Raw genomic sequence first — 24,769 nt, 5'->3', positions numbered from 1 at the left:
TCAGATATGGAATGTTTTCTAAGGAGTGAGTGATGAGGTTGCAGGGTGGAAGACATGTGGGGAATAGAAGAGCGACCCAGTAAGAGGTCAACTCCTGTGTCATGAGACGCACAGATGTCTATTGTCTCTGTTCCATGAAGCCATTTCTCTGGAATGTGTGTCCTGTATTTGAAATGCGGTGGCACTGACACGCATCCCTTGGAGATGTGCTGTAATGGGTTCTTGAGAATGTTTTACCTTTTCATTGACCCTTCCTTCTTACTCCGAATTGATGTCACATCTCAAGGTGATCCCAAGTAAAGACCGGTGAACAGTAAGAGTGATGAAGGAAGTTGATTGGGAGCTGCATGTTTTCCTCTGCTCTACAGCAATTTGTCTTTTGAGCTCAGGCAGAGAGATGGCTTTCACCCTTTGTTTAAAGTTCCTGAGTTGTGTTTGTAAGGTCCAGGAAGGGGAGGCCAGAACACAGCCACTGTAACAGATATCCCTAGCTTCCATGCAATTACATGGAACTTGATTAGTGCTATTAATCTTAGATAACTAATTAGCCCCTGAATCTGGGTAAAACTGAGTTAAAGAATACAGCAGTGTGTGCATGTTATTATTTTTCCTATCTGACAGGAAGGGATTTCAATTCCTTAACATAATTAGATACAAAGAACTTCCCTTTTATCCTAGAAGAGGGGGGATGTTATCAGGAAATTGGTTCTTAGGCTGTTTGCTTCTACTGCTAAGTAATTTCTAGCCACAACAGAGGCATTTTAATGAAAGGCTGTACATCCATATGACTTCCTAAATGTACTGTAAAGGTGATTCTTATTATAGACCTTTTCCTTTTAGCTCCTTTTAGTTAAAGAATGAATACTAAAGCGAAGCTGGTCCTATTTAACAAATTCTAAACGATCCTGTGGAATCCAATGGGTAGGAATGTTATCTAACACAGCAAGATATGTGCCAGGGTTGTTCTTTGAAATAATTATTGTTTGGGCTGAAAATTTTTCACTAACCTATTCCTTCATAATAAAATAATATGGAATGAGCTGGGAGCCTAATAAGTCAGAATTCTTAGTGTCAGTTCTTAGAAATCACACTGATCCTGGAAATCCCCAGGCAAGGAGCCTCTTCCTCCTTCCGCATGTTTCTCACACATCTCCTTTGTGTTCCCTTAGATCAATGAAGGAAGGGTTCTCAATGCAGGCTGCATACTAAAACCAACAGAGAAGCCTTAAAAAGGCTATGTCCAGACCTTGCTGCACTCCCTTTGAACAAGAAGACTGTAGTAGATAGCTGGGCTTGAGAAGCATACCTTAGGCTCTGTTCATGTCCTGCAGGTCACTTGTCCTTTGGAGTTCTTAACAAGGACACACTTAGATTTCTGTTCCTTTACCCACTTCCCTCTGAAACTCACTTTCCTACTCCTGGGTATATTAACTCAATGCCCCTTTTACATATTGTGCTCCCTCTGACCTCTAAGTATTCTCAAAAGGGCCGTTCGACCTGAAATACCTTCCCTATCAACACAAACAAACACTATCTTGCCATGTCAGCACTTCAATCCCACTTGCCCACATGGGGCTCTCTTGGGTTAATAAGATAGGGCAGTGTTCCTGTATAATAAAGGATCCCAAGTTCCCAATGGGTTCTGGAAACGACAAATAGAACCAATACTATAGATGCTATGTTTTTTTTTTCCTATTCATACATTCATTATGTTATAGTTTGAAATATGTTAGGTACCAGAAGAGATTACTGATGTTATGGTTGACATATGAAGCATCCCTGAAAAAGATTCATGTGTTAAAGACATAGTTCCGAACTGGTAGCACTCCTCAGAAATGACTGGATCATAAAGGCCTGGATCTAATCAGTAGATTCATTCATTGATGAGTTCATAGATTAGTGGGCTATTCAGAGTTAGGGCCTATTACCAACAGTAGGTCATTTGAGGTGTGACTTTGAAGGGAATACGTTGTTGTTGTCCCCGTCTCTCATTCATATTCTCCCTCTCTCTCTCCCTTCCTCCCCCTCCCTCTCTTCTTCTTCTCTGTCATCATTCCACCATGAATTGAGTAGCTTTCCTCTGCCATATACTTCTGCCATGATTCTGCCAGGATGCTGCCCTTGGTGATGAGGTCCAGTGACCACGGCCTGACATCTCTGCAATGTTGAGACCAGACAAAACATCCCTCCTTTACAGTGATCTTCCCAGGTATTTTGCCACAGTCGAAGAAAGATAACTAACAGAAAAAGATGACTAACATAAACACAATCACATCTACTGTAGTGTAGGGCTTTTCTGCTGTTGTTTCCTTACTAACCAGAGAACTTTTGCCTTCTCACTTAGAGACACTTTTCAGCTTTTCTTTGGCTTATCTAGACTGGGGCCTTAATTCAGGAAAAGAAAGGATACTTAACATATTCCCTGAGATGCTTCAGACATCTGCCAAGGGACACGACTAGTAAGAGATTAATGGACAGGATGTACATATTGATGTCTCAGGAAGGCTATGGCAGAACAGCAGCAGTTTTATCACACCCCTCCAAGGGCCAGTGAAGAAGTTATAGACAGTTTACCTCTGAGATTTCCAGTTAATATTTCATACTTAAAGCTTATATTTCAATTTAATATTTAAAGTTCACCATGGATAACTGAAGCCACCAAAAGCAAAGCTGCGAGGAAGGGGATCTATCCCACATATATGCAATTGCAGTTCTTTTCTACACATGCCCACACATGTCTCTAATTTCTTCCTTCCTCTAAAACAGCAGCTCCTAACCTATGGGCCGGGACATGCTGGGGGTTAGAATGACCCTTTCACAGGGATCACATATCAGATACCCTGCATACTAGATGTTTACATTATGATTCATTACAGTCATAAAATGAAGTAGCAACAAAATAATTTTATGCTGGGTGTCACCACAACATGAAGAACTGTATTGAAGGGTCGCAGCATTAGGAAGGTTGAGAACCGCTGCTCTAAAACAAGGTCATTTGCCCTACATGAGTGAATTAACTCATTTAAACTGTGTGTAATTCATATGTTCCTGGGTTAAGACCTAGAATATTTTCAAAAGCAAAACATAGGGAGAAAAAAAATGTTGACTAGCCATGTTGTTTGTATTTTTACTATTGACTTTAATCATTTTAGTCCAACCATTTTTCATTATAAACAGAGCCCAACAATTCATGAGCAACATTTGACTTCAAATGTGCCCAGTTCATGTTTCTCATCTTCCATGGCCTATTCCTTTAGCTATGTGATATTAAAAATTACACTTATTAAGACAGCTAAAACCATCCATTCAGCTTGGTTTCAACAAACAACTATCAGAAGCCAAACTAAGGTCACTTAATCTAATAATCAAATCATTTCTTGTAGAAAATATGCCCCATAGGAATATGCCCATTTAGCTCCATATTTTGTTATGTTCCGTACGTTACTGTTTGCCCATGATGGTTTCAGTAAAGCACTTTAAAATAATTGATGAGTGTGGTACAGGGAGCTGGGTTTCCAAACATACACAGCTGTGAGGCTCTTTATGCACAGATACAAATCTTCCGAGAGCACTATCTTACGAATTCACGGATAGTAATTACATGTTGAGCCTTTCGGGTATTGTTCCATGTAACAAGCCAGGGAAGAAGTTGTGACTACCGATAATCATGACTCCACTAGCATCGAGGAGTTAGCTCTGTTTCCAGTAACCAGGTACCATTTCCCTCTTGTGGAGCAGTTCTTAAGTCCAATTAGAGAGCTGTTGGTTACTGCCAACTTGTGCATACCACTACTGCACCCTTAGAGTTCTCCTGCTATGCTGGTCTTTGATGTGGTTCGTAGACAGCAGGGTTGGGCAGGACTCTGGTTGCTTCCCTCTTCTGGAAACCTGCCTAGTGCCTTCTGGTACCATGAAAGCTAGTCAGGGAGCACTGCCGAAGAGGAGACTGACTTGAAGAACCAGAGAAGAGAGTTTGCTTGGGACCGTGTCTCCTAGTAATGTCAGAAGCTACACCCATGAATTCTCACCCATGTGGCTGCCCAAATGTGAACTGGACAAGGACAACACCCAATGCACATGCCAAAGTGGATGGCGTAAAGTATGCAAGGTCTCAACCCTGTAGAAAGGACTCTAGGCTACCGAGAAGCTAGGAGTGATAGAGGTGATCTTCCCCTGGAGAAGAGCAGATCAACTGGTTGTCCAACGCGAAATGGCAAGCCCTGAGACATACATACAAGTCACACTGTAGGAACTGAGAAGGTTATAGTTGGGAATGTATATAGGCAATAACAAGTAGTAGGGGGAGGGCATGAATTTGAAAGCCATGAAGGAGAGTGGGGAGGGAGAAAAGGGGGGAAATGTAATTATAATCTCAAAATAAAAAATAAAAGGCATACTAGAATCCTGACGAACCTTTGAATGAAAAGAACACACAAGGTGCATATTTTGGCATCTAAATGAGCTGACAGCTTTTATCAGGAGTCAATCTAATATGGACACTGCTAAATTCAGAGAGCCAAAGACCAATGGTTCCCAATGCTCCCTTGAAGTGATACTGGCAGAGACAGTGGGCAAATGGAATGCTAACAACTCTGGAGACAAGGTTTAAGCCAGAGCTTTGTATTCTGAAAATAATGAAGAGACCAAAAATGGCCCATGTTTGGATCAATAAAACATATGAACAAGTGTTCAATATCCTTAGCTATCATGGAAATGCAAATTGAAAGTACACCATGATTCTATCTCGCTCAGTCATAATGGGTGTCATTAAGAAAATAAACAACAAATGTTGGCAAGGATGAGGCCAGGAGGGGCAATGATAGACTACTGGTGTGAATGTAAATTACTCCATCCACTGTGAAAATCAGTATGGAGGTTCCTCATAAAACTAAAGTAGAACTACATATGGCCTGGCTCTATTCCACCTGGAATACACCCATAGGAGTCTAAGTCAGCACACAACGGAGATACCTGCATATCTACTTATTGTCAGAGTAGTTTATAGTAGCCAAGATATGGACTCCGCCTTCATGTTCACTGATGAGTGGATAAGGAAAATATGGCTGGGGGTGGAAAAATGGCTCAGCGGTTTTACTGCTCTTGCAGAGGACCCAGGTTCAGTTCCCAGCATCCGTATCACATGGCTCAGAACTGCCTGTAACTCCAGTCCCAGGGGGTGCAAAGACCCCTGTACTCTGTGGACACTTGCACACATGTGATGCACACACACACACACACAAATATGGTTATACATACAGTGGAGTTCTATTTAGTCATAAAGAAGAAAAATTATATAATTTGACAGAAAATGGAGAGAAATAGAAATTATTCTGATCAGCAAAATATGTAGGGCTCCAAAAAATAAATATTGCATGTTTTATGTCATATGTAGGACATATATTACATGTGTGAGGAGACATAAAGGTGGGAGTGGACAATTTGGAAAAGGGAAGGGGCCTGTCATGGGGATGAGAGGATGACGGAGAGCCAGTGAGGTCACAATACATGATATAACTGAGTGAAAATGTCATTATAAAACTTGCCATATAAAGAATGAATGTTAATGAAATGATTTCTAAATTAAAAAGAAATGACCCATATCTATGGCTGCAGGATAAGCCAATGGAAATACTGCTACATTTTCAACTTTGAGGCTGTAATGTGGCAAACACTGACCCCAGGACTCTCCCACACTGGCCAGGAAAGACAACCCAAGAGAACATGATTGACTGTTCTTGGCAAGCAGTGCAAAGCCCTGAATTCTAAAGGGAGGCTCTTGGGTCACCTCCCAGGTATGGCCTTCCTTCTGGGCCCTGAAGGAGAGTGGTAAGAAAAGAAGTTGAAAGGTAAGGGCCACGGGGGGGGGGGGGGGGGACAGACGACTGGGCAAGCAAAAGGACAGTCACAAAAGCAACATTTCTATAGGTTTGAATCATACTATGAAAGCAACTCCATGCACACAGCAAAGAAAATGCAAATAATTCAAGTAGTTAAACAAAAAGATTGTTTTTTTATAAAATGTCTCACAACCTCTGACACTTATTCTTTGATTCACTCAAATATATTTTTTTAAAAAAAATATGGTTCTAGGAATGGAACCCAGAATCCCCTAAACCAGTCTCCCAGCCCAACCTCTCATTCACACACCTCAGGCTCTTTTCTAGGCTTTGGTCCTAGCCATTCCTCTATTATTCAGATACAGCCTCTTTCCAGAGAATATGCACTGACCAGAAATACATATGTATGTGCTATCATGAAATATCTCCATGAAAAAGGAGTGTAGTGTCATGTATAATGCTTTATGTGTTTATAACTTGAAGGTTCTATACTAATGGCTGATTTTAGTAACCTAGCAATAGCTTTTTGGGTTAAAACTACTAAATCTTTAGCCTATCATTTTTTAATAGCAAAGAAAATTATAGTAGACACATACCACAGTCTATTAGTGGATATCTGCACTGACTTTGATGTTTTGATGATTGAGTATCTGCTGAATGTTTATGTGACTATATCCCAGAGCTAAGTTCTTAGAAGCAGAAATACTGGGTCACTGGTAGGTGAGCCGTCCACTTTGGTCTCTATAGCCCCGTTCCTCTTCTTTCTTTCTTTCTTTTTTTTTTTTTTTTTTTTTTTGGTTTTTCGAGACAGGGTTTCTCTGTGTAGCTTTGTACCTTTCCTGGATCTCGCTCTGTAGACCAGGCTAGCCTCGAACTCACAAAGATCCGCCTGCCTCTGCCTCCCGAGTGCTGGGATTAAAGGTGTGCACCACCACCACCCGACCGACCTGGTCCATTCTTTATTCTGCTGGAGCTCTTACTTCTTCTCAGGGTTTCCCACATTGAAGCAATTCTGTCCATCACTGAAGCTGTATTTCTCATTTCTCTTGCTCTTTCGTGTGTTCATGATAACTTCCCTGGAGAAAACCTTACCAAGCTTATGCATTCTTTCTTTATGACTATTAGGTTTTGAACATCACTTGGAAAGACTTTCCTTATTTGAAAATTACTTCCTAAATGCATCCATGCTGTCTCCTTATATTTTTATGGTTCCTATAAAAACACATTTAAAAAAAAAAAGCCAGGCATGGTGGTACATGCTGTTATTCCCAGCACCTGGGAGATAGGCAGCCGGAAGCGGGGTCTACATAGTGAGTTCCAGGCTGGCCAGGGCTACATAGCAAGACCCTGTCACAAACACTCAAGAAAACTACTTAAAAATCTCTATGAAGGTTACCTGGTATAAGGACTAGGGTAGTAGCCCAAGTTACCTCTTCCCAAATGGTTAATGAAGGGACATAGTGACTGTGGAATCTCCAGCTTTCCCTCAGATTCCAGCAGGATGAACTGGGGAATGTGAAGTGGTTGGATGTCACATTGCAGAACATTAAGGCAAGGGAGGGTGAGGAGAAGATGATGGATAAAGACTGGGGCCAGCTGGATAGGTCCTTGGGGCCAAATTCCAGGTGATTCTTCACCTGGCTGAAGCTATTTCATCAAGTACTCCAGGTGGTTCTTAGGTACACTAGACCTCCGGAATCTTAGCCTTTGAACGGTGATCTTAACCTTGGCTTCGCATTAAAATAGCCTGGGGAAACTGGGATACCCCAAAGCCCAAGCCGTACTGCGAACCAATTAAGTGAGAATGGGGAGGAGGCGAGTGTGACCATTAGTCATTTTTTAAGGCTTCCCAGGTGACTTCGGTGTGCATTCAAGTTTCGGATAGCTGCTTCAGATTCTGCTTTAAGAAAAAGGTAAATTTTACAGCTTAAGTTGTCCTCCAGCCTTACAATCAATCTCTAGAGAGCTTTTTAAAAGATACACATGGATGCCAGGTCAGACACCTGAAGTTTCTCGTTTAATTGGTCTGGGGCCTGGGTCTTTAAGCTCCACTGTTGATTCTGATGTATGCCAGGCTTTAGGCCTCACCATGCAGGAATCCTCTCACTGCCAATGCAGCACAGCCACCCAGATAGACGGGCACCCTCGGACCCCTGTCCTAGCTTCTGGGGTGGAACTTAGGCAATCTAGATTTTTAAGTAGCTAGCCCCTGCTGCAGCCGCTGTCCTGAGGACCCCTATGGGAACCATTCTGCTGTGTGTCACACTCATGAGTGCTTTGCTTTCGTTAAGACGTACTAAAGTTCCTGGTTAGGTTTGGTTTGGGTCCTAAAGTGGCTTCAGTGTAGGAGAGAGGGTCAATGTAGGTGGAGCATAGGAAATGAGAACACGCAGAAGAGGAATCCCAGTTTTTATTTCTTCCACATGTCCCGCAACAGTGGCTTTGGCTCGGGACAGGGAGTCTGGGTCTAAAACATACTTTACAGGTAGGAAGGACGTAGTAAGAGGTAGTAATCCTAGTGCTTGGTAGACGAAGGCAGAGGAATCGGGAGTTCAAGGTCAGCCTGGGCTACCTGAGACTCTGTTGAAAAAGTGAGAGAAACAGAATAGACAGGCTTGGTGACAAATTTGGTGTTGGGCAACCCTTAGAGCTGAGATGCTGGTGGCGCACGGATGGAGAGTGCCAGGAAACAGCAACAAGCATCTGTGTTGAGGAGAAAGGTCTCAGCTAAAGACTAAGCTATGGGGAAGATCGGTGCACACCCACGCATGAGAACATATATTGACAGGGCACGTGACTCAAGGGATTCTGACAGTTCCACTGGGAAGGGAACAGAAAGGTGGCAGCATGGAGATACAGTGTGGGCAAAGAAAAAGTTCCCATGGTTGACTGTGCAGGCTGAGAGGGAGGGGTGTGTGTGTGTGTGTGTGTGTGTGTGTGTGTGTGTGTGTCTGTGTGTAGTCAATGGATTTGTTCACAGGGATGTGATGGTTGATCTCATACAGTAGGACACCAGGGATGTGTGTGTGTGTGTGTGTGTGTGTGTGTGTGTGTGTTTGTGTGTGAAGTCAATGGATTTGTTCACAGGGAGGTGATGGTGGATCTCATACAGTAGGACACTAGGGGTGTGTGTGTGTGTGTGTGTGTGTGTGTGTGTGTGGTCAATGGATCTGTTCACAGGGAGGTGATGGTGGATCTCATACAATAGGACAGTGTGTGTGTGTGTGTGTGTGTGTGTGTGTGTGTGTGTGTGTGAAGTCAATGGATTTGTTCACAGGAAGGTGATGGTGAATCTCATACAGTAGGACACTAGGGGTGTGTGTGTGTGTGTGTGTGTGTGTGTGTGTGTGGTCAATGGATCTGTTCACAGGGAGGTGATGGTGGATCTCATACAGTAGGACACCAGGTGTGTGTGTGTGTGTGTGTGTGTGAAGTCAATGGACTTGTCCACAGGGAGGTGATGGTGGATCTCTTACAGGAGAACACTAAGACATCAGGTGTGAAGCCCCAGCGGCACGCCACCACCAATTAATCTACAGCAACGTTCAATCTGAACTAGCTTCCCAGGGTGTTTGAAAAGGACTCGATGACTATTTTTCAAAGACAGATAATAAAGATAATGAATAACAACATCTACATTTGGCTATTAATTAAGCTGCAATTTCAAAATAAGACACTTCAAATGTTCTATTAGTTAATAATATCATGGCATGACTTTAAAACCCTGTATTAAAAATGTGCGATCAGCTGTAAACTGGATAATTCCTAAGTGAAGGGTTAGCTTTTACATTTTATGATACCCACCTGCTGAAAAATGAAATCTCAACCTTGCTCCTTTAGTTCAGAGGATTTACAAGCTCGTAATCTTCACAAAGGACAAGCTTAATCAGGAATGTTCAAGCATTTTATTTTTGAGTAACATATATAAATACCTGAATACATGTGTGCATTTACTGAATGACATGATTTTTCTATGTACCTTCACTAGCCTCACACTAGAAATCTTCCTGCCCCCACTTCTCAAGTGCTGGGGCTACTGCCTTCAGATTAAAATTTTATATATGTATATATTAATATTCCATGTGATATTCCAATACATGCATACAGCATTAATTGAAGGAAATTTTTAGAACCTTTGTGACTATAAAGATAAAAATAAAGAAGGAAATGGTTTCATTCCTTTTGTGATGCTTTCAAGAGCGAGTAACTTGCATAAAACAAAAAGACAATTTTACTCAGCCATGGATGTCATCAACCCCACTCCAGGCCTGGGTGAGACACTGCACTATGCTGTAGCAGATGCGTGCTAAGAGTGGACGTTAGGAGGAAGCCCCTGGCATCTCTCCATCACCACCATGGGGCTGACTAAATCGAAATGGAACTGAGGAGGAAGCTCAGCACTGTTACTGGTCCTGGGAAATGCCTCCCATAAAACTGTTTAACTGTTAAACAGGAGGCAGATGGCGAGAGGAGGAGCGAGCTCACATGGGATTTTTCTGCTAAAACATTTAAAACCGGTATGAAGGAACTGCTCACTTTTAAAAGAACCTTTTAAAATGTGATACGAAAGGTAACACACAATCATGGTGGGAGACTTGGAAAAATGCATTAACTAACAAAAGTGAAAAACTTATCCTTTTAACATATTTTTGTGATATTTTTCATTAACCTATTTTTGATAGTGTAAATATGCATAGACAAACATATTTAAATTGGGTTATAAGCCATATTTTTTGTGTTCTGCTTTTTATGACTAGGATGCAATTACAATTCTCCTACACGCCATAAGCTTTTTCTCAAATTTTTTTCTTGGTGATATGGATTTAGTCCAGGACTTAACACATGCTAAGGGCACTTTCTACCCCTGAGCTACATCCTCAGCCCCAAGTGATGAATTTACACAGGTACATACTGTCCTACTGTACAGGACAACAAATTAATCCTCCTCTTACTGTTTGATGCTTAGGTTAGCTTTAGCTTTGTACTATTATAAATAATGCTGTAACCAAGACCCTGAAATGTGCGTTTTTTAGTACTTCAGTATCATCTCCTTCTATCATACTTCCTAAAATGCAAATAATAGTTTAAGTGATATGAACTCATTTTAGGATTAGGTCATGGTTCTCTGTGGAATGACCCAATTTATATCAATGCATGAAAAAAAATCCATTTCACTCTACTGTCACTAAAAGTGAGTATTACCACGTTTATCTTTTCATATTTGCAAGCGAGAATGCTGTCTCATCATTTGGACTTGCATTTATTTGATTAGTGAGACTAAACTGTTCATTTGCTCACCTGTTGTTTCCATGTCCTGTTTCTCTTTGCTCTTCTCTGGGCTCCCTGCACAGGCCCTCTGTGCATTTACTTCGTGGGGCACGGGTGTTTTCCCTACCTTCGTTTTAAAGAGTCTTAGAAGTTACCAGCAATGTCTTCCCACCCTCGGGTTAACGCTCTGAATTGATTTGTGGTGTTCTTAAACTTACAGCATTCTAATTCTTAGTTAAGATGTATGTTTTATTCTTTAAATTATACGTATGCAGATATGTGTGATGGGTCACTGTGAACATGAGTGCCAGTAACCATGGAGACCAGAAGCTCCAGATCCCCTGCAGCTGAAGTTACTGGTGGCTGCAAGGCACTAACTTGGGTTCTGGGAATTGAACTGGGGTCCTCTGCAATAGCAGTATGCACTCTTAAATGCTGAGTCATCTCTCAAGGCCAGTTGTTCTCAACCTGTGGGTTTGTAACGCCATTGGGGTCAGAACAACCCTTTAACGGTGTCTCCTAAGACCATTGGAAAACAAAGATATCTATATTATGATTTATAATAGTAGCAAAATTACAGGTATGAAGTAGCAATGAAAATAATTTTATGGTTGGGGGCGTTACCACAACATGAGGAACTATATTAAATGGTCACAGCATTAGGAAGGTTGAAAACCACTGCTCTAGCCCCTAAATTCTTAATATATTAACACAGTCAATCTTTCCTTCCAGGGTTTTTTTTCTTCTCTACTTGATCATGCTCTGGAATTATTTCTCTCATGCAGGAGAAAGGATGCAACTTTATAATTTATATTACATAGTAAAGGATTATCGTTGTTAAATGTTTATATATTAATTTTTATATTCTGGGGTAAATTCAAGTTACATGAAAGTTGTTTTAGTACGTAGTGTGTAGGCAGCTCACTTTAAATATTCCTCCTCATCTTAATCGACAAATGATCCTGGGGACACTGCTACTTCTTTCTCAGTGGTTCTGAGGTTGCTGTTCCCACATCATCATCCATTCCTGTCACTGTTCATGTTACATCTGAACAATCCCTTGGGGTATTGTCATTTTGTGGTATCTGTGCATTTCAGGCAAGTCAGGGCAGACGCACTGAGTTTATTTGGCTAACTCTCTCTACTCAAGTTTCCCAAGTGTACCCTGGAGTGAGTGTTGTCAAGGTATCTCCGTAAGCACGGTTATCATGGATACCTACTATGTTCTAGCAGCTTCCTCCTGTTGGAGGAGTTCCCCCAGCTTGCTTGTGGCCTGTCTTGCCTGCGGTTGACGGCACCACCCACTCTTCCAGATGTTCTTGTGGTTAGAAGATAGGCACAGCTGTGTCCGGCTAAGTCTAAACTTGACTCTGGATTCACAGAAGCCAGTATGAGGGTCTACCAATGGAATCTGCTTCGGTGGCAGAAGGGTGGTAGAAGTTTCCCTCTTGTCGAACCTCAGTGTCAGAGTTTCTAAAACCCAGAACCCTGAGCAGCAATATCTGTGACTCCCTCTGCACACTGCAATCTCGTGATCTGGGTGTTTTTCCAGGTTGCATAGCCTCCAGTACTCACTCTGGTATTCCTGTACACTCTAAGCTCTATCACATTCTGCCTCTTCTTCAACTGAAGACTCCATTTTATATTTTCAGTGGTGGAAATAGAGTAAGACAAACACACACACACACACACACACACACACACACACACACACACACACATGCTCATGAAACTCTGATGGGAAGTCTCACAACATTTAGCCTTTTCTTCTATGAGAACAACATATCTTTCCATTATTCAAGATAATTCGGTTTTCAAACACACTTCTGTTTTTTTTTTTTATTCACAACAATCCCTTTCAAGGCTCCTTCAAAGTTTTATGGTCCATACTTCCTGCTCTTGGTGGGGGGTGGTAGAAGGTATGGGAAAGAATAGGAAGTGTTGTCAAGAATTCATTCATTTCTTTTATAATTATTTTGAACTGGTTATATATTATAACATAATTTCTGCATATCTGTCTTATAATAGTTGACCTCATCCATTTCCAAGTTTAAGACATTCACTTAGTTCTCTTAGATTATCTAGATTATTCATACCACATAAACATAATAAAATTTAACAGTTTTGGACTTAAATATTTCATTTCAATTTTATGTATCACTTGACTGTGAAGAGCTTCTAGAATAAAGTTAGCCATTAATGAGAGATTTTAATGAAACGCTTCTAGTATTTCACTAGAATAAGATAATGATCATTAGTCTAAATGAGATGGCTTATTGGATTATGATATTCTCCATTCCTTCTCATTTTCTAAGGATTTTTAATATAAATAGATGTAGAATTTTATCAGATGCTTTTGAAACATCTACTTAGACAAGCATTTGGCCATTGCTTTGTTTTAATATTGTTCATAATTAACCAACGTTCTTGAAATAGAGCCCAGTTATTCCTATACTGTTCCACTAAATTTTAACATTTATCTTTCAAAATGTAGTAAGTCCGTAATTTTCCTACTCTGTCCTGTGCAAGTATTTTTTTTTAATTTTCATTTATGACATATGAGGAAATCACTGCTGCTTTTCCTCCTGGAAAATTACTACCTTAAAATGTTTACAAAGTACATCTGGTCACTTATTTTACTTAAATCACGAGTTGAATGGGAACAACACACTATGAGTTCTTTGGAACTGGTTGTCCTGGAACTCACTCTGTAGATCAGGCTGGCCTCAAACTCGGAGAACTGCCTGCCTCTGCCTCCCGAGTGCTGGCAATAAAGGTGTGCAGCACCATGCCCAACTTTCTTTTTATTTTAGAAGTTGAGAGTGTCAATTGTCAGCAGACCCTAAAATGCAAAAATCATGTCTTCAATAAAGAACACAAAGCTAACATAAATCAATGCTAAGAACACAGAGTGTTTTACAAAGTTTTACAAAGTTATTGGTGGTGGATAAGTGTATAAAATACATTTGATGTTGAAAGTGTAAATTTTTTTTTCTGAAAGGGTAAAATTCAATGTGAAGCTTCCCAGCTTCCATTTCAAATGCCAATTCTAACTGTACATAAATTCATGAAATTGTATAGAATTTTGGCCTGGTTCATTTTGGTGTGTGTTTTTTTATTTATTTTCAAGTTTTTTTTTAATAATAAAGCTGATTTAAAACTATTGAAAGTGAAAATGCAGTTTAGAAGAATATTTTAAACAATATTAGAAAAATGTAAATAATCCTTATTTAATAGAAAAACAAATTAAGGCTAAATCTGAAGACAAGAGAGAATTCAAAATCATATTTGATTGTGGGAAGACCATGATAAAGACTCTAAGAATATTAATATATCATTTTTATATCCAAGGGGGAAAGTAAGCCTAGTCCATAAATGTGAGGTTGTATGTTCACAATATCTAATGCCTGAACAGTTGAAGCACTTCAGAATGTCAGTTCTCTAGAGAAATCCTTAGGTGCATCTATATGGGAGGTTGTCCACCAGCTGGGAGGATGTTGCCAGGAGAGGATTCTTCATCTTCCTTAGAACAGGAATTTTCTCTTTTCAACCCATGGTTTCCTAGGTAGACGCCATACCCTAAGACCATCCTGGAGTTGGTTAGTCATTCAGGGAGATGACCAGCTTTACCCTGTTCATCTCTTGACTCATCTTTTACATGTCATAAAAAAGAGAGCTCATTTATAAAAAAAAAAATAATGCTATCCTCATAACTATTATAAAGTCACAGATAGCATCAAATATAATCTTGTGTGTCTCTTTCTGGAGACGTGAAGTCTGCTGTCCCCACCTCACTTGCAGTTCTTTGAGAGGAGGACGGAACACACAAAAGGAGATGGCGGCCAGTGAAGGAACGCTTCCGTGGCCATCTCCTGAGCTCTCCTCGGGAAAGCATCCTCAGAGCACATCCAGGGCCTTCCAGTGCAAAAGGCAGAAACCTGGGGAACATGGTTCGGTCCTGGCTCCAACTCTAAGCAGGCCTTTTCTAGAACCTGGTTTTCAAACGTGTTTGTGTGTGTGTGTGTGTGTGTGTGTGTGTGTGTGTGTGTGTGTGTAACCAACTCTTGAGCTCAGGCAAAAGATAAGTACAAAAATCTGACAGACTGAGCCTCTCTGAGTGAAAACAAATGTGGGGTAAGGGAAAGCAAGGCCAGACTCTAGCACAAGGTAGCCTGTGAGAAACTAGGGAGGTTGTGCCCAGTGGAGCTAAACCTTTTAACGCCACCAGTTCCCAATCAGCCCTCGGCCACAGCACATACACAGGCCAAAGCACCACCAAAGGTAGTATGAAAACATGAAACTATCACAGATGACTGCATGAGTGCCCCTCCAGAAACCAGCACATGGGGACCGCATCCCGCTGACAACTGCAGACTCCCACAAACCTGCTCCGATTTGCCTCAGGCTTACGTATGTTTCTGGGTCACAAATCCAAGTGGATCATGGTAATCCTTCAGAAGTGCCTTCCGACCTCATTCTGCTGTGTTTCATAATACTTTTAGAGCAGTCACCTTTACACAGTGAGATGCAAGGGTGAGCTTCCCTATTCCCAATGAGTAGATGAAGAGGCCTTCGGGAGAGCCTGTATGACAGACCCAGTATAGTATTGCTGATACATGAAGGGATGGACAAAGATGCAGGGTCCTTACCCCAGGTCCACCATCTGTCACCTCCGTCCTTAGTCCACTGGCAGTGGCCAGTGATCCTCGAGTGAGAGGACATCTGGTAGGAACCCACTTTAGTTACAGGGAAACGGGAGGCTTCTACTGGCTGGTGCAGTCCTCAGTGCCTGGGAGGAAGACAGCCCTGCAGCCTCATGAAACACTAATTCACTCCTCCAACAACGCCGGGACACTCTGATGTCACTAGGCACCCAATTCCTGGAAGTTTAGGACAAGCAGCTACTGCTTTAGTTACAGAGAACACACTTAGGAGGTGCTCAGGTGGGTGGCAAGTTATTTTGGTGTTCCTGTAACAAATTCCTGACATTTCTTAAACGTTATTTGCAGCAAGGTTCAAGGAACATTTCCTATGAAGACAATCTCTAGCTTTTAGAGCCTCAAAAATTCAGGACAGTAATGACAGCCCCAGTGTCACAAGTACAAGATAATAAAAGGTTATAAGTTTATGGTTTTTACTCTTTTATTACATTTGTATTTATTTTGGGGCGGAGGGGACCACTAGCCAGGGCACGCTGTGGATGTCAGAGGAGAACTTGCAGGTCCCAAGGATCAAACTCAGGTTGTAAAACTTGGCAGCAAGTATATTTACCCACTGGTAGCATTGCCAAGGCTAGCACTTCCAATGACAGCTTCCTAGATCAAGGCAACAAACTAGTTAGCTGCTGATCATAAACATTTATGTATTACGCTATCTAGAGGAACAAAATTTCTGGAAAGAGTTGAACTGTTATGGCACATTCATAGAATGGAGTCTTAAGGAGATTTAATGATATGAAAAAATACTCCAAAAATAACAATATAGATACAAAATTGTATTTATGATCTCACACTTATATGTTTAATATGTGTATTATACATATGTTATATATACATATATGTTGTAAATAATAGGTATATATACAAAAATATATGTATTTCAGTATATGCCCCAAATGTTTAGTTGATTTGAGTGGTAATTAAGTCTTTTGCTGAGTTTTATACTCTGTATATTTTCACAAATTTTGTTAATTTTCTACAATGAGCATGGACAGCTTTTAGAAACAAAAAAGGGGTTCTTTTAAAAGTTCATTGAAAAATACCTAAATGTTTCAGGTATTTTTCAAGCAAAGGCTAATTCTTCCTTCTGAAACTTTACAGCTTTCTTCACCTGTTTCCTCTCCAGTCGAGGGAAGCCAAAGCCTGCTCCCAGCTCCCATGGAGGGGTGTGTCTGGCTCCTCCTGCCCACACTTGACCTCTAAACTGCACATGGTTCCCACCTCAGAGCTTAGATACTTGAGCGCTTCATCACCAGCTCTGTAATTACCCAGTGTTACTCCAAACATAAAAGCTGAGACCTTGAAAAGCCTGCAATTTACATGGCTTTTGTAGAGTGGTATTCACATGCCGCTGTGGTAAACGCAAAAACCTGCCTTAAAGCATCTTTAAAGCTGGAATTGTAATTATGCCAGAGTGAGGGAGTTCAAAGTCAGAGATGACATTGCTGTATATGATACTTTAATATGCCAGAAAACGAAAAGGGTTTGTTAACACATGCACTTGAATTTAAAGTACAGATTTTCACACGTTTTCACAGGGGGTACAGCAAGTACAGCTGTGGGCACTTTGGTTGGCCTGAGCATGTAGCCTTCTGGAAAGAGAGTAAAGACAGCTGGCCATGCCCCTCAATAATTGGGGTCTCCAGGTTCTTTGATCTCTATGAACTTGATCTCTATGGAACAGTTAGGTGGATGGTGACACATGTCCACAGATTCTCACCCGACTAATGGCCTTACTGAAGACAGTCTGCATTTGCATACAGCTGCCGATTCCTGACTCAACTTCTGGGAGGACTTGAGGTTCAGAGGAGGGTGAGGTAGGAACCCCAGCGCCAAAGCCACAGAGAGTCACTGTGACAGCTGCAAAGCTTTCAGCTCTGCAGCCATTATGTCTGAAGACAGTGGGAGTGAGGAGAAAGACCGTCCAGCAGGGATTGGGAGTGTATCGTTTATCATGTAGAAGAGACGCAGCCCTATCAGTGTCTCATGACACACTGGTAGAGCAGAAGAGCTTATTTTCCCCAATTTGACTATCTCAACTTGCAGGGATTTACAAGATATAATCATGTCTGTCTTCTATATTACTAAATGTGCTGAATTTAATCCATTATGGTCACTTACTAGATCATCTTAATTTCCAATTATAATAATATTCTACAAAATTTGAAATTAAAAACATTCTATTCTTTCAAGAAAAGTGACCTTTAAAAAAAAAATTTGTTCTCTTGTCTCTCCCCCTCCCTTCCTCCGTCCCTGTCCACGCCCATGTGGTGTGAGTGTGTGTGTGTGTGTGTGTGTGTGTGTGTGTGTGTGTGTGTAAGTGCATGCCACAGTGTTTGCATGGAGGTCAGAGGACAACTTTCGGTGAGTCCGGTTTTTTGCCTTCCACTTTGGGGAGGCGGGGTTTCTCGTCTGTCCCTGCACTGACACTCTGGCTAACTTGCTCAGGAGCTTTCTTTTGTTTTGGCCTTGTACTTGCAGGAAGATTTCTGGGGTTGCAAAGGCACACCACAGTGGCATTTCCCGGGCTTGTGAGGCAAGCGAGGGCTTTGACCTGCTAAGCCATCTCCCTTGCCCAAACTGGGCATTTTGAAGAATTCTTCCCTAAGCTTGGCCTGCTGATGCAGGCCTAAACTTAGTACCTAGAGGCTGAAGCAAGAGGACCATCATGAGTTCAAAGTCAGCCTGTGCTATACAGAGTGAGCTCCAAGTCAGCTTGCACTATACATCTATATAGTAAGACTCTGTCTCAAAAAAAGAAAAAAGAACCCTTCCCCACTAAAATTTATAAAAATACAGTCTGAGATATCATTAAGGGAAGTGCTGCCTTGCCCTGTCTGACCTCTCTCTTTGGGTTTGGGAGGGAGGAGCTGGGTATCACCTTAGCAACTCAATTATTAAAGCCTTTGAAAGGCAATAGCCTTTTAACACGGGTAAGACGTTAACACTGTAAACAAAGGGAAAGCTTGCTAAAACCTCTTTCAAAATGAGTACCAGGACAACCAGAGCAACACAGACAAACCCCGTCTCAAAAAACCAAACAAAAAATTAAATATTTAAGCTAGGGTGCTATGTGGGGCTTGGTGTGGAAGTCAACGTCTAGGAGGACACCCTGTTGGGGAGGAAGCCAGATTCCACCTTATATCAGGGCAAAGGCAACATGTTTGGATCTTAAGACTTTAAAAGAAGCTGCAAGCATTTTTATACATGCAGCTGTTTGTTCAGAAAACATCTAGAAGCGCCTGACCTGATCCAGTTTTCTTCACCTCCTTTCCCTGCCTTCTCTTAGATTTGGTATCACTACATTTTCCTTTGGTTCCCTGTCTTTCAGCCGCCCCGTGGCCGGTTGTCTCTCAGGACCTCTGCCCTGGAGGCCCAGCCAGGTTCTGTTTTCTCATTTCCAACTCTCTCCTTTCAGTGATTTCCTGGCCTCTCAAGGTTTTCCCTAGCATCTAAGAAAATGACTTCCAAGCCGATGCCCATGGCAAAGACTCAGACTCTCAGGCACAGATCTACACAACACTTAGATGTCTCGCGGGCCTTTCAACTCAGTATGAGCAAACCAAATGCTTACTTATTACCTCCAGTCTGTTTCCTTGCTTCCTTCATCATGGGAACCACTTTTATACCCCTTCATGCACTCAGCAAGACATCTGGCAGCCACCTCTCTGATCAGCTCCCTCTCCCCCTCTTTCACCGAGGACTGTCAATTCTAACTTGAAAAGTATGTAATTAAGACCCAACTGGGGCTTCAGCAAGCAAACTTAAAGACGGGTCACAGCTGATAAACACATCCCTGCATGTAAGACACACACACACACACACACACACACACACACACACACACACACACACAGAGGTCGGGGGAGGGCAGGGAGGGAGGGAGAGACAGAGACTGAAATTCTGATTTAAAAAAAAAACAAAAACAAAAACAAAACCAACAATGACTACCACCAAACAGAAAGAAGAGCTGACAGACGAGAGAAAAAAGTCTCCTCAAGTGGCTGCCCAGAGTCTTAGGCTTTTAACACAAACCAATAAACCATATCTGATGGCATAGGAAAGCTGAAAACAAACAGTAAGCAGTCACCTTCACACAGCTTTAATTTATAATTTAGGAGAGAAATAAAAGCCGAAACAAAGGCCATCACAGTCACATTTTATTCCTGTACTCAGATTAAGGGAATCTGAAAAATGTTACCCATTAAATTATTATCAGGGGTAGATTCCAAGTAAACATTGCAGTTTGCTCCAAGGACCAAAATGACAAATGCAGGTCACAGGGCAGATGGACCTGCCTAAAGGAATCAGCAAAAAAAATGTTGGTGTTGGTTTGTACACCCAAGTAGTGATTCAACACAAAGAAATATATATATATATATATATATAAAAAACAGGGAAAACAGACTGACTGACGTCAGTCCATCTGATTTTATCATTTTTTTTCCTTAAGCAGGAAGTGCAAGATGTGTCATGGCTCAAGCCAACGAATGCCATTTCACAAAGGCTAACGATTAACAAAACAAAACAAAAAACTATGAGGACAGCATGGACTAGAAAGGTGGCATTTTCCATAAGTCAGAGAAATGGATTTATGAAATCTTTGAAGAAGGGTTTCATTCTAAAAAAATACAACCTTCAGATAAGAACCAAATTAAGGAGTCTTCTTTGGGGGCCTGCTGAATGTTTAATAATATCAGACAAGTCCAAAGTCGTCCCCTAATACCTTAATTAAGAGAATCAACTGGAGAGGTTTAGAGACTGAGAGCACCTGCTGCTCTTAGGGGACCTGGGTTAAGTTCCCCTGCACTCATTGTGACTCACAAACATTGGTACTTCTTGATCTAGGGGGTCTGATGCCCTCTTCTGGCCTCTTAGGGAACTAGGCATACACTCACAGTGCACATACATGTATGAAGGCCAACACTTATAAAACAAAAAATAAATTAAAAAATGAGAACCAACTGGCAAAATCATATAATCTGCCTATTTTAACCAACATTTAGGGAAACTGTATAAGGAGGACTTCAAGGTACCCTGGACTGGAGACTGAGTTTTACAATTTAATAACAATGGACGAACATATTACAAATGTCTCTGGAGGGTTTCGGAGATGGCTCAGTGGATAAAAGCATTTGCAGTGTGAGCCTGACTACTTGAATTTGATCCCAAGGACCCACACAAAGGTGAAGTAGAACACCAACTCTCTAACAGTCCTCTGATTTCCACAAGTACACCATGGAATGAATGTGCCCACACTCATACACAGATAGCATAAATACATAAATAAATACCCTTCTGGAGCCAAAGAATTAAATGCAGATTATTTTTTTTAAAAAGCGGCTATATAGGGCACCAAGAAACCGTCTTCTTATCATGAGTGATAATCAATTTGCCTCTGAGGGCACGGGATCTCACACTGCCTTTTCCCCAAATGCACAGGGGCACAGGCACCCCAGCGTTTGTCACGGCAAAGCACTTCTACACAGCCAAAGGAGGTCACTGCCTTGCTGAGTGAACACTTTAATAAGGATCTAGAAAACAGGTTCAAAAAGTTTGGTAAATAATATTTCATGCCCAGAAACCCTGCTGTGGGCCTTTGAGAGAGTCACAAAATAGAGGGAAGGCAGGTATCGCAGCCTTCCAGGCTATGTCCCTGTTAGCATCTTCTCTCCACTGGTACCCGATGTGCATCCACCTTTACTGACCAAGTCTTTCTCCCCAGCGGACTATCATTTACAAGTACTAGCCTCCCCTCTGTGTGCTGCGTGGAAACCATCAGGCACCGGGAAGCTGTGTGGACAGCCACCCCCAGAAGGCTGGGGAACAGAGAGAGAGAAGAATTGCTTCAATGCCTAATTCAATCTTCCCTTCCTCCTGGGCTAACCCATCAAGTCCAGCAGAGAATAAGAAAAACTCTCTTGTGATCAAAAAACCTGCTCATCACTTGGGAAGACTATCACCTTGTTCTGTAAGACTGACAGACTGAGACTTTATCTAGCATACAGAGGGAGGGAGGCAGTGAGTGTGAATAAGCAGTGGGTGTGAATAAGCATTGAGTATGAATAAGCAGTGGGTGTGCTGGCACATGGCTGTAATAGCAAGTAGAAAGTGAAGGCAGAGGGATCAGGAGCTCAGGGACAGCCTCAGCTACATAGTGAGTTTCAAGCCAGCCTGTGCTACATGAATACATGAGACTTCATTTTTTAAAAAAAAAAAATGTACGTAATAACAAAAATGGAAGAAGCCAAGAAAAATTTTAAAAAACTTAACAGATTGGGAAATTAAAAACTGAAATTAGGGAATGAGACAATTTCTAGTAGTCAAAAGCACCGTGGAAAAAGACAAACGGCAAACTGAAGAAAACATTGATGAGACTACAAAGGATAGTATTGCTGTCTCATTTCTTACAAATCAGTAAGAAGAAAATTTTATTTTTAAACATTTACATTTATTTTACTTATTTATTGTATGTGCACAGACATAGAAGGGAGAAGACCATTTTTAGGACTTGGGTCTCTCCTTCTACCACGTGGGGATCAGGGATCAAGCCTATGTGGTCAGGCTTGTGGCAGGAACCCTTGCCCACTGAGTCATTTCACCAGCTGAATAAAAAAGATTGCAAGGATGCATGCAGGAGGTCTGCTCAGAGAGTAACAGTTAATTAAAGTATGAAAAAAAAAAAGTTAAAAATAGAGACCACAGATAAAAAGTACACATAAAAGCCAGACAGTGGTGCCTCATGCCTTTAATCCCAGCACTCAGGAGGTAGACACAGGTGGATCTCTGAGTTCAAGACCAGCCTGGTGTACAGAGCAAGTTCCAGGACAGCCAGGGCTACACAGAAAAACCCTGTCTCGAAAAACCAGAAGAAAACAAAATACATATAAGGAAAAGGGGAGGGCTGCCAAGTATTTGGTTGCCATTGAAGGCCTAGATTTAATATTCTACTAAGTCTCTAACTACCCATCTTCCAGGTTTGGGGGCAGCAGATTAATACGAAGTTTGTTGCTGGCATCGAGGGTGGCAGTGGTTATTACAACACAGTGATGGTCTAAGAGACCGCTCTGGCACGCCGAATTCTTCCTTTATCCTCTCTGTCCTGGCCTATCTTGGAAGTCACGCGTCCCATCCTTAACCTCCGTGTCAGAGGAGTGAGTTTGCAGCAGCACGTCTGTCTCCATAACCACGGCCTCACTTTAGCCATTTAGTGTAACATCTGATGAAGGACTTGTGTGGTCAGAGTGAGAAGCGATAAAGCCCGAATCAGAGCTGAACCACGGAAGGAAGAGGCCGATTTTCATGTATGGATCAAAAGGAGATATAAAAAACAAGCCCAAACGAGGAAAGCCTTTGTGGTTTTTCTGCAACAATGAAAATCTTAACTTGAGGTCTTTACATAATGTCTTAAGAGGTTTTCTCACCCCGATTTCAGGAGCGTGGAAGGGACAGTATTCAAGGTATGCACGTCAAAATGTCCAGAGTGAGCCACATGGGATACACGGAGTCAGGAGGTTTCACGTCTACCCCTGCTTGCTGATGGTACACTTTCTCTGACTCTCACTCTTTTATGTCAGTTACAACTCTAAAGTGGTGTCTGGCAAACACAGCTGACTGATATAGGGGGGACTGATCTTTGAAAATGATACCCCTTCATAAACAACATATATGTACATATTCCACACATAAAAGTACATATATAAGGGCTGGAGAGATGGCTCAGAGGTTAAGAACACTGACTGTTCTTCCAGAGGTCTTGAGTTCAATTCCCAGCACCCACATGGTGGCTCACAACCATCTGTAATGAGCTCTGGTGCCCTCTTCTGGCCTGCAGGGATACATGCAGACAGAATACTGTGTACATAATAAATAAAATAAATCTTTAAAAAAAAGTACATATATAAAATGTCATGACATATTTATAATTTAATTGAGACTTTAGGAATATTCCCTGGCCTTAGGAATGCTTGGAGGGCTGGAAATGGATTACAGTTGGAAGGCGCCAGTCTAGCTCCTGTGAGGCTCAGGGTTCCATTCTCACACAATTATGGCGGTTATAGTACTAACAATTCTTCGAGCTGCCCAATTAGAAAGAGATAACCCTTTCTTTCCTCCAGAAACTCTCGTATAAGTGAATTACAGCCACTGGCAAATTCACTAAAACAAACAGAAGAGACAAAGGAATAAGTATTTTGGCCACCAGGGGTAGATCTATCACCCCGGTATGTCAAAAGCCAGGGTCCTGGGTCTCTCCTATTTGCCTCCATCTAGTCTGAGGGTTAAGAGCCACTCTCCGGGTCCATGTGTTACACATTTGAATTAAAATGTAAATGGAAGAGATGTTGTAATAGGCTGAATTTTCAAGACGGTCTCCTCAAGATTTCTATCCCTTCGTTATCCAATCAGATGTGAACATAGGCTGGTACCACTCCTGAGGGATTTTGCAGTTGTAATTGAAGCCCCAAATCAGCTGACCCTAAAATACAGAGATTATCTGGATGGGCCCTCTACAAGGAAAGAATTTTCTGTGGTTGATAGAAAGAGAAGGCAGATTTGACTGGATGGGCCGTGGCTGGCTCCACAGTTGAGAAGGGCAGGTCCTAGCGGAAAGCCACCTTGGAGACAACCGCGATCTAAATCTGACTGCAACCTGTACGAGCTTGAAGTGGGCACTTTCCCAGACTTCAGGTCACAGCCCTGCCCAACCAACACCTGATTTTGGTTTTATAATACCCTGAGCATAGGCAAGCCTGCCCAGACAGCTGTCTCCACAAAACCACAAGATTAAGAAATGCATCCTGTTTGGAGCAAGTGAATTTTTTGGTGATCTGTTACATGGCAACAGAAAATGAGTGCAGGTATTTGATTTCCTTTTTGGTTTAGTTTTAAAGCTTTTTTAAATTATTATTATAAATTAATATATGCTAATTTCCTAACCTCCTTATT

At 41.7% G+C, this 24,769-nt stretch overlaps 1 protein-coding gene across 4 annotated transcripts in view; it reads right to left on the bottom strand.

Annotated features, from left to right (window-relative positions):
- The window catches only part of LOC131921453 (microtubule-associated serine/threonine-protein kinase 4), a 211,821-nt gene that overhangs the window by 82,006 nt on the left and 105,046 nt on the right, over positions 1–24,769 (bottom strand). The gene's annotated exons all lie outside the window — the stretch shown is intronic.

This window comes from Peromyscus eremicus, chromosome 11 (assembly GCF_949786415.1).
Source record: "Peromyscus eremicus chromosome 11, PerEre_H2_v1, whole genome shotgun sequence".
NCBI lineage: Eukaryota > Metazoa > Chordata > Mammalia > Rodentia > Cricetidae > Peromyscus > Peromyscus eremicus.
The sequence above is the reverse complement of the archived record's forward strand: the minus strand, read 5'-3'. Positions and strand labels throughout refer to the sequence as shown.